The following is a 10815-nucleotide window of genomic DNA, read 5'->3' as shown; positions in this document are numbered from 1 at the left end:
GTGCTGCACGAAGAGTGATTTTTCTTTCTCTGTGACTTCTACAGCACTGAGCCTCTCACCTGCTTTCTGAGCAGATTGCTGGGTGCCAACCAGCCTCAGTGACAACAGTTCCAACTCTTCCAAACTCTCATGAAAATGTAGTGTGCTGGGCTGCATCCAAAGGAGCATGGCCAGCAGGTCAAGGGAGAGGATTCTCCCTCTCTGCTTGTGAGACCCCACCTGCACTACTGTGGCCAGCTCTGAGGCCACCAATACCTGGAGAAGAGAAAGTTTCACAGGGAGACCATAAAACAGTCTTCCAATACTTAAAGGGTGACCTACAAGAAACCTGGAGAAGGACTTTTTACAAGGGCAGATAGTGAAGGACGAGGGGGAATGGGTTTAAACTGAAAGAGGGGAGATCTATATATTAGGAATAAACTTTTCACTAGGAGAGTGGTGAGGCACTGGCACAGGTTGCCCAGAGAAGCTGTGGCTGCCCCATCCCTGGCAGTGTTCAGGGCCAGGTTGGACGGGGCTTGGAGCAACCTGGTCTAGCGGAAGGTGTCCCTGCCCGTGGCAGGGGGTTGGAACTAGATCATCTTTAAGGTCCCTTTCAACCCAAACCATTCTGTGATGTAAGAAAAAGGGAAGCTCCTTCTAAATGGTTCTTGTGGCACATAATGTGATTTTTAGGTTGTCCAGATGAGGGGTAAGAGCAGTCATGCCATCTATCACAAAGAATTTAGGTTCTGTTTTTCTTTTACACTTAGTAGTGAGCGTTATTTGGAGGATATTTTCTAACGTGCTGAGGGCGAGGTTATCACTACAGGAGATGCTGATGCCTGTTTTGCCACAGCCTCTTGCCCAGTATGAGATTGGGAAGGGACAGACTGCCGGGTGTCCTAAGCCTTCAGCCCTGGGCATGGCAAAGGACTGTTGATGATCCCGTTCAGCCGTTACCCTCCCCGTCGGCTGTAGACTTCTCTTCACCACAGACACCACTTCAAGCAGCTCAGCAGGAACCTGGCCCCAGGTCTCTGCTGAAGCCCAAGACGGGACTGGCAGCGCTGGAAATGGACTGGGAAACAGGGTGAGCCTTCTTAGAAACCTGAGGTGTGGGAATCAGGCACTTTGGCGGCTGCAAAGAGACGTGTGGTGCAGGTGACTCTTATCGCTGACCTCGACAGCATGGCGGGATAATACCGGGGGAGATACGGGAGCTTGGGCGGAGGAGGAGGTTTAAAGGCACCCAAGGGCACGGCAGGAGGCAGAGCAGCGGCGTTTGCTCGGTCAGGGCGTAGGGCCCCCCCGCGGTGAGGCGGCCGCGCCGGGGGCTGCCTCCGGCTGCGCCCGCCCTGCCCGCTGCTCCCGGCGGCCGCGAGGTGGCGCTGCCCGGCCCGGCCCCGTGTCGCTGGGCGCAGGGTGGGCAGCGGCGGGCCCAGCCGGTGCCAGAGCCCATGGCGGGCCTGAGCCCCGGCAGCGCCCTGCTCAGCCCGGGGGCTGCTGGAGCTGCCCGTGGCCCCGCTCGGGCGCGGGCAGAAGGCGCGCCGCCTGTGTTCAGCGCCAAGCCGGCCTGCCGCAGAAAACGAACAAAATCCTCCTCCTCTCTCGTGTGTGGAGGCAGGACCTGTGCGCATGAGGCGGGTTCTTTCACTGCTTTCCGTGACAGAGAAGAGGTGCTGGGGAAAGAAATAAAAAAAGCTGTTTTCACCTGGGAAAACCTAATGGTTGGCCTTGTAACAGCTAAGGAATCAAACCCGTGTGGGGCTCTGCCTGCCCTGGTGGCAGTCTGAAGCCAACCAGGCGAATCACTTGGTAGATCGTAGACTCATAGAATGGTTTGGGTTGGAAGGGGGCTTAAAGATCACCTAGTTCCAACCCCCCTGCCGTGGGCAGGGACACCTTCCACTATACCCATCCAGCCTGGCTGTATGGGTTGTAGTTGCAGAAAGCTGAGCTTGATTGTTCGTAGCTCTTCCTTGCTAACCGGGTTCAGAAGAGCATGTGAGAGTGCATCCCAGAAAGGCCATGTGCCAGGCCCTGAAGAGGAGAAACAGGGAAACAGAGGCAGAAGATCATGTAGGTAGCTCTTACTTTGCTTGGCTCAGCATGTCTCTGCAAAGCATTTGATCTGTCTCAGTAATGTTTTGCCTCTGAAGAACAGCTGCTTGGTGTGCTTAAAAGGAGGGGACTTGGGGGAAGAAAGCAGGGTACTAGATGTGGTGTCCATTTCTGAGCAGCAGCAGCCAGACAGAGCTCTAGGCACACAAGGAGCAACGGCAAGAGGCCAAGAAAGAGAGCATCTGAGCCTCTTTGTCCACATGGAGTTTCAGAGCACTTGTATGACCAAGAGTACCAGCCTGGCTCAGAAAGGCTCCACTGTGGCTGCAGGTAATACTTGCAGAGTTACACGTAGACCCGTGGTGGCTATTAGGGCACTGTGACAGCAGCTTCAAGGCTCTGGGAGGTGCTTTTTTGTTGCCTCAGAGATTTTACCTGACATCAGGAGCATAAAGTAACTGTCCAGGTTCTAGTTTAATTGTTATTTGTATTCTGTTTTAATAATGGTCCTTATGTGGCTATTCAGGTGAGCATCATCATGGCTCCAAGGCTCTTGAGAAGAGGGAGCAGAAAGCCTGGTGAGCCTCAGTAGTGCTCGGCACAGATCAAGGGCTGACCCCAGTTAGCCAGCATGATTTTGGACACCATGAGATGTTGACTGTTCAGTCAGGCTCAGTGTTTCATGCTCTGACTAACTGACGTGCAGGTGTTTGGAGTACTGGTAAGCAGGCCAGAGAGCCACCATGCCTTCTCAAGCATGCTCCTGCTGGCTTGGTCTTGCCTCTGGCCTTCATCCTTCGCCTACAGCTTAAGAACCAGGCTGTGGCGAGGAGGGAAGGGAAGGAGCAATGCTTCCAGTCTGTTGAAAGACCATGAAAAGCTTATGTGGCAGAGAAGGAAGTGGCTGGGTATTTTGTCTGGGTAACTTCAGCTGACCTGTGTGGTGGATATGGAGCAGCTCATCCTCACTCCCTCGCTTTCTCTCCCTGCGACCTTCCCACTTCTAGAGGGCAGTTTGAGGCAGAATGAGACAGGCTTAAAAACGCTTGGGGGGGATGGTGTTAGTGTTTTATATGGAAATGGGGATGCCTGACATTAAGTACCTTCCTGAGGGAAGGGGTGTTAAACAATAGGTTGTTTCTCCACTGTGGAGCAGGGAAGTAAAATTCCAGACTTCACGCCTCCACAGGCCCTTTGCTTGGGTATTGCTTATTGTCCTCTAAATGGCCACTTAACAACCAAGAAAAGCAAACCAGCTCAAACTCTTCAAGCACTGTTCCCTGTGCCCTCCCCACCCTGCACCTTTATGTCTAACTAGAAGTGAGATCAAAAGTAAGAACACAGAAACCTTAGTATTATTATAGCAGCGTATATAATATATATAAGATTATATATTATTATATTTGTTGACTGGTAACAACACTTTTGTGAGGGACCTCTTGCATGTTTTCACATAAACCCTTATTTTCAGATTGTAAAACTCAGCCATGAAGTTCACCTCCTTGCTGACACTAGACACTTAAGGTTTAGGACTATCAGCACTTCAGTCAATCAGATTTCCAGTTAAAGCAAAGTCCTAAAAATCTTCCTTACATATTCCAATTCTAATTTGCTTTTCCTACAGTCTCTGCACTTTACAGTACAGAGTTGTCGTGTGAAATTATAATATGCACACTCTATAGGTTTCCAAATGAAATTAAATGAAAAGAACAACTACAAATGTTTGCAGCTAGGTGAAAATCCATTGCCAAGCCAGGGTTTGCACACTTGCTCATAGCCAGAGATAAACCTTTCCTGGCAAATTTTTCTATTTGCCTCCCTCAAAAGCTCCTATAGTGAAGTATTTGCAGTATCCCAAGAGAACAAGGATTATGATGAGTGTGTTTAGTTGCGGTGTAAATAAACTAAGGATAAAATTAATTTGTTTAAAGGCAGAGCACTACAACATGCATGTTTCCTTGTAACACTAGACTTCATTTATAGCTGTTTCAGCTTAGGCACCATTATCTGAAGGAGGCAATTCTAGGAAATACACCAAAAATCCCAGCTTGGGAACATTTTAAGGGTGTCCAGAAATCCACCCCTCAGGTACATTTCAAAAAACCTCTGTTTGGCATCAAAAAGGGCCAACCTGAATCATAGAACAGTTTGGGTTGGAAGGGACCTTCAAAGGTCATCTAGTCCAACCCCACTGCAATAAGCAGGGACAATTCCAACTAGATCAGGTTGCCCAGAACCACATCCAGCCTGGGCCTGAATGTCTGCAGGGATGGCGCATCCACCATGCCCACTGCCTCAGCAAAAAATTCTTTGAAAGTGCCTAAATTGGTGGAGTTGGCTAGAGTTTCCTCTGTGCTCATTTCCATATGCTCTCAGGATCTCACCTCATGGAGGAATAGGAAATGCCCAGTTTGAGGACCAGCAAGGGAATGTTCAAGCTATAGGAAGTCCAGTTTGAGAACTACAAAAGGCTCATTGCCTTGGGAAGCTCTAGCAAGTCCCTGTGGAAAATCCCAGATATCATTTTAAAATGACTAAGCAGCACCAGACTGGGATTCCTTTGGAAGTGCACAAGGTCCCCAAACAGAGGCCACCCCGATGTTCCTCTCCAGCGGGAGGTCTCTTTCAAAATCACTTCAGTGGTCTGATCGACAGATGTTTATATACATCGCTTTTAATTCTGTGTCCAAAAATAAAGCTATATTGAAACCAGTCAAGAGATAACTTTTTACTTTCTAACTGCCCCTTAGATCCAACCACAAAACTGGCTTGAGTGACAAGATACAAACCTCACAATCTTCCTTCCTGACTCACAGTCACTTGTGAGAAACTGAGCACCTCCCAGTGTTCATTTCTGAAATGGCCTCTTCAAACAGAAAGGAATAATTTTTTAACAGAAATGCCACTCTTATTATTAAGATGGATAGCATCTACCTTTTTTTTTTATGCCAAATGAAGTAAATCTCTTGGATGTACAGTAATTTGAAAACCTATAAATTGAAAGAGGTCACAAAAAGCCATAATTGCAGTTTTCTGTACTCCAGCGTCTATTCCTCAGGCATCACAAGGGTTTGAGGAACAGCACAGGGAACAGGTTTAAAAGAGGTGATACTAATTTGGGGGGAGGTTGGAGAGATGGTTATGGGATGTTGTCTAGATAAAAAAGGATCCCTTTAAGAAATTACCAGCAACACTGATTGCATGTTTCAGTCCCTTCTTTGTCATCTCTTCTCCTGTGGTCTGACCCTCTGATCCTGAGGCACTGAGCTCTGAGCTGGTTTCCTTTGGGCTGTGCATACCCCAAGAGTGGCAGCTTCAAGCGGGGCAGGGAAGGGCATCTGTCACCCTGGGCCCCAGCACAGCAAAGTTTTCTAAGTGAAGGAAAAGATGATTTGTCTAAATGTAAGCAGTGGCACTAGTATAAAGCGGGTTCCTATTGCAGGTGAGGAATGTGCCTTTTAGGAAAGGTCTGGGAGAATATGGACATACGTGGCAGTGTGAAATAAAAGGAGAGCTGAGAAATATCGTGACCTGAACAGATTTTCAGTGGTGTTAGCATACAGTAACCATCTGTTGTCTCTTTTGCTTCTGGAAGGCCTCTGTCAGCAGACAGGAAGCCGGAGCTTCGCCTCATCTGTTTTACCAGCTTTCCATGTGAGACAGGCTGTTTGCTGGGCAGGCACTTTCTCCTCTTTTGAAGGCGTGTGAGCGAAGAGCCCATCCCCTCTGCATCACCTCTCATCGTTTATACAAGCTAACCCTCGGCTATTGTTTGTGCCTGTGTGAATAGTGCTCTGTGCAACACGATGCATGACTCCGAGGCTTACATGGGAAGCTGGTGAGCTGCAGATGGCTGCCTGGTGACAGCATGGGGCTGAGGAGAAGGCATGCAGCCAAGCAGAGATCTGCTGGTGCAACAGCATGGGGATAGCTGGCTTCCCACATGTCCTCCCTTGAGCAAAATACCCATCTGCAGTGGCCTCAGACACGTTTTTACCTGCAGGGAAAGCAGAAGAGAAACTAAAACTAGATAGGAATGATTTAATATCCATGCGGGAAAGTGTAATTCAGACTTTTGTAGGTTTTGAGGGGCAAGGAAGAAGTTACAGATGTGAAATTTCTGCCATGGAGTTTAGAAGATACTTCTGGCAGTCTAAGCTGTGGTTAGATTAGACTTGATTTTCTAATACAGAAATCTCAGCAAAGTCAAGTTTCTCACTTTCACATTAGTTCTTTATTATTTCCTACATTGCTTGAATTAGGTTAAAGGCAGCAATGTCTGCAAGCTGTGAACCCTGAGGTAGATTCCTCCAAAATTTCTAACCTGGAGATTATATATCCATGAATTGGCCAAAATAAAAGGACAGTGTTTATATGAGGAATTAGGCTTTCTGGCTGCCTGTGGCTGCAAGGCAACCAACTCCATGACCCAGGATGGGTCCCCTCCCAGCTCTATATTCTATAATGAAAACAGAGACAGTATTTGAAACTGTATAAATTATTGCCTGCCTCCTTGTTTAGAGTGGTTTGGTCAGTTACTGACAAATTATTGGTCAAACCTAGTGAGAAGAGAGTTCAAAAATTATGCTGCCACCTCTGCTCTTGTCTAAACCGGAATGAAGTGAAAATTGCTTTTTTCTGCTTCACATTTTTCTCTTATTTTATAGTCTTTGAAGATGAGTAGCTATTTCAAAAGTTAAGAAAAACCACAAATCTGATTGCTGTTTAAACTCAGGTCACAATACCCTGTGCTGACAACATAAATGGCCTTTAAAGTGGCTGTAAATGTCCATGTTAAAATTGACAGATGGTACATCAGTATTTATATGCACAGGGCCTACTGTTGCAATGCAGCAACAGTGTGTGTTATACGCATATGTGTACACGATGGGGAGTTTACTCAGGGCCCTTGCTAACTTTAAAGCTGCCCCCTGACTTCAAACTGCCTTCCTCTTTCCTCATTAGTTCTCTTGTCCTTGGCTGCATCTATGTCAGAGAGCATGAGTTATTCAAGGATTAGGATACTATATCTAAAAGTACAACAGAGTTACAACAATATCACATTTCCTACTGAAAGGGCATTCTTGCTGTGTTACAAGAATGAGTTATTTCAGTTTGTCTTAATCACTTCCATAAACAATATCCATGCAGACAAAGCCCACCATAACATAGAAAGCACATACTCAGTGATTTGTAAACTATAACTGCGCATTTTTACAACTTTTTTAGGGTTTAGGTTCATGTACATTGGCAAACAGATGAATTGTTTGAGATGTTGCTGTCTAGGAAGTCATTACAAGCTTGTTACAAGCTACTTGTCATGGTTTATCTGATGGAGGTGAGGCTACTGAGGGAGAAGACTGGGAGGGGAAAGCCAGCGATGGCAGCACACACAGAGAGTCCTATCCCAGTTCTGGATTGGTAAATCATAGGACTGATTGGTGCTGTACTGTTACTTCTGCTCTGTCTTTTCCAGTGTTTCGCTTGTTACAAGAAGTAACTTTAAAGCTACTAAATTTAGGACTTTAATCTGGAAACACATCATAGCCTCAGTGTGTAGCCATTTGGGGGATGAATCAGGCCACATATCCAGTTCTCAATACCTGCAGAATTACAGCTGTCTAGCACAGAACTTTAAAATATTTATGGAAATATCTTAAAATCAACATGAGTAAAATGGCTTGTCAGTAAGCGCAGTAGTGTGAGATTAAATAGTAAAGGATTATTCAGTACTTGAGATCATCTGGAATCTTTGGAACTTCTATCTAATTTCAAAATTCATTTTTTTATTTTAGGTTTTCTAAAAGGTTTGGGGGGTTAATTAAAAAAAAAAAAGAAAAAAAGAAGAAGAAGAAGAAGAAGAAAGAAACACAGAAATCCTCACAACCAAACATACAACTTAATTGCGGATATTAGCTGACCACTATTGCGTACTTTAAGCCACAGCCCTTTTAAATACATGGGTTGTTGTGAGCAACACAACACAAGGGAAAATGAGATTTCTGGGTTAGGATTGTCTTTCTGACATCTGTTGTAAGATGTAAATTCATTTAAATTTTCAAATTAGTTGAAAACTTCTGCCCAACAAAATAAATAAAACGTTTGGCTTTAAACAACCCCTCATACATTCATCATCACTTCTACCTGCCTTAGCATCTAGATAGCAGTAAAAATAAAAAAAGATTCAGTCTTCAGTACATTAATTTAATAATTATAATCATTCACTGGGCTAAAATAATTCTAAGGAAATTAAATGTGCAAGTGACAGTCCTCATGACTATGCAACGAAGTGGGAAATTTTCAGATCACGGTTTTAAAGCATGTGCGCTAGTTCACTGTTCTCTATTATCTATTTAGAAATCACTGTCACAGCTCTCTTATTAATGTATGAGGTAGAAAATAAATGTATAATAATTTCAATCAACTTCCTAATTTTTTAAGACATTGCTTTTAAACTCTCCATTACCATATGCAAAATGGCAAAGTCAGTTCCACTTAATTTATTTCATATGTTATTCCAACAGCATCACAAATAGTTCATTATTACGCACCTCTCCAAATAATGAGTTTGAGACATTCTTTCCTTCGCAACATTTCAGCTGCATGCTACACGCTACACACTTCATATCACCTAATTGTCTGATGAAGAAGGGAAGCGGGTAGCCTGGGGCTATCAGAAAGAAGCAGCTCAATGAAAAAATGTTGGACACAGGTGATACCCCCTAAGGACAATGGAATATTTGGAGGGTGAATAAAAAAGGAAACATGATGAAACTAATCAACAGGTGATTAAAAAATAGTTTAGCTTCCCTCCCTCGTCAGGATGCTACTCATCACCACAAGCGTTCTCTCTCAGGGTGGGAAACTTCCAGACAACCATGAAATTCCCATAAAAGGTGCTGGATAAAACTGAGTTCCGTCTGAACGCTGCACTTAGGGGATTTGCTGGAACGATTAACATGAGTCTATCAAAGCATCCATTCGCTAACAAGTATACTTTCAAATAGTCAAAAGAAACTAAAAATTTACCAAAAAGAAAAAAAGATGTTTAAACTGGAGTCAAATAATTTCTTGTGAATTAAAGTCCATGCTTTGCTGGCCTGGCAACAATAGTAAGCACATGGAATGAGGAATGTAGAGGGTTTTGATTTAAAATATCTGCCATACAATGTATCCAAATATTCAGTTGTTTGGGATTTTTTTTTCCTGTATGTGAACGCATAAGTCACATTTAGGCCTCCACTGAATACATGAGAAGCCCAGTGGGAGTGAGGAGCAAAATACTGACCTCTGAGAAGCCCATGGCTTCAATGAAGGCTGGATGCTGTCTTGCAGGATTACTTACATACTTTCAGATAAACCTGTGAAAAAGTATTTACAGGCCCAGGGCTTTTGTTTTTATTTTCAGAGTGGCTGAGCATTTCTGGTTATCACAGATGTTGGAGTTGGCTGTAGGGGGCTCAGCATTTCTGGAAGTGGAGGCTTTTAGCTTCAGAGTTGTCTGCTTGGTCTAGGGCTACCCAGAGTCCTACCTACCCCGGGGCACCTGAGGGGTATTAAGCCAGGCTGGCTCCTGGTTCTGCGTCTGAGATCTGATCCACTCACCAGTCACACAGCCTGTGCTGGGGTGCACCCAGCCTCTATCCTGGTGTGTGCAACCAGCTATCTCGGGATGGAAACTCAAGTGCAAAACAGGCTCGCGTTCACCAGCTCACATCCCTACATGTAACAGTGAATAATTCCAGTGGTTCCAACCGTCTCTGAGGCCTGAGAAGTCGTGGCCATGATCCAGGCACTCAGCGTGGCCCAGGATTTGTGTTCTTGCTGATGTGCTAATGGCAAGGACAGTGTGGCCATAACCTAGACATGTAAGACAGGGCAGCATTCAAACCCAATGTTTTTTTCATTTGTGTTAACAATCCTGTGCATCATGCTGTTCATGTAGATGTTCAGTCTAGGTCATTCTAGTCTGTGAAATTAATGTATATTTATTTATCACTGAAACATGAAGATAACCACATCTGTTTGTGCTGCCTTTCAGCCTTACTGTAAGAAAAGATTTCAAGGTTGTGCTTTCTTGTGTTTGTTACAGTTTTCCTTCCAAGCTGTAAGATGGTCACTATATCTCTGTCTCTCTCCCGGGCTCGCCCCTGGCTCTTTTGTTTTCTTTTCAGCAGTGGAAGTGGTGCAGGAGTATAATACTGATCTGCTTTTCTGAGGATCTGAAAACACTCTATTGCCCTTGACTGGAGGCTGAAGGCTCTGATTATTTCACAGGTTTTTGTCTTCAATCGTGCTAGTGTAGACTTGATTGAAAAACAGGAAAATTGAAATTATTCTGCTATATTCTGGCAAGCTTCAGAGCTTGTTTTGTTATTTTTTTACCAGAAAATGTTCCTCATATTCCATTGGCTCTAGGAGGTATAGCAGCAGTGTGCTTTTGACAATGTTATTCACTGCTTTTTCATAACTACGTTTCTGCACGTTCAAAGTGCTGCAGAAACAGTAGGGTTTTGTTTTCCTCTCTTTTTTTTTAAAACAGGATCTCTGAATTGAGCAGTATTCATAACTTTTAACACAAAATAATGCATATGTATCTAATTATATGAATAATACAGAGAATAAACAATTATTCATCAACCAGTTTCAGCAAAGTTCTTTCCTGTCACTTTTCCATTAGCATACAAATACTGCTCTGGAAAGCTGTCAAGATTTTTACCTCAATGAAGCACTTACGGCTCTTCTTTAAGAAGATGAACCAACCCATTAAGA

The sequence above is a fragment of the Strigops habroptila genome, chromosome 3, assembly GCF_004027225.2.
Source record: "Strigops habroptila isolate Jane chromosome 3, bStrHab1.2.pri, whole genome shotgun sequence".
NCBI lineage: Eukaryota > Metazoa > Chordata > Aves > Psittaciformes > Psittacidae > Strigops > Strigops habroptila.
The sequence above is the reverse complement of the archived record's forward strand: the minus strand, read 5'-3'. Positions refer to the sequence as shown.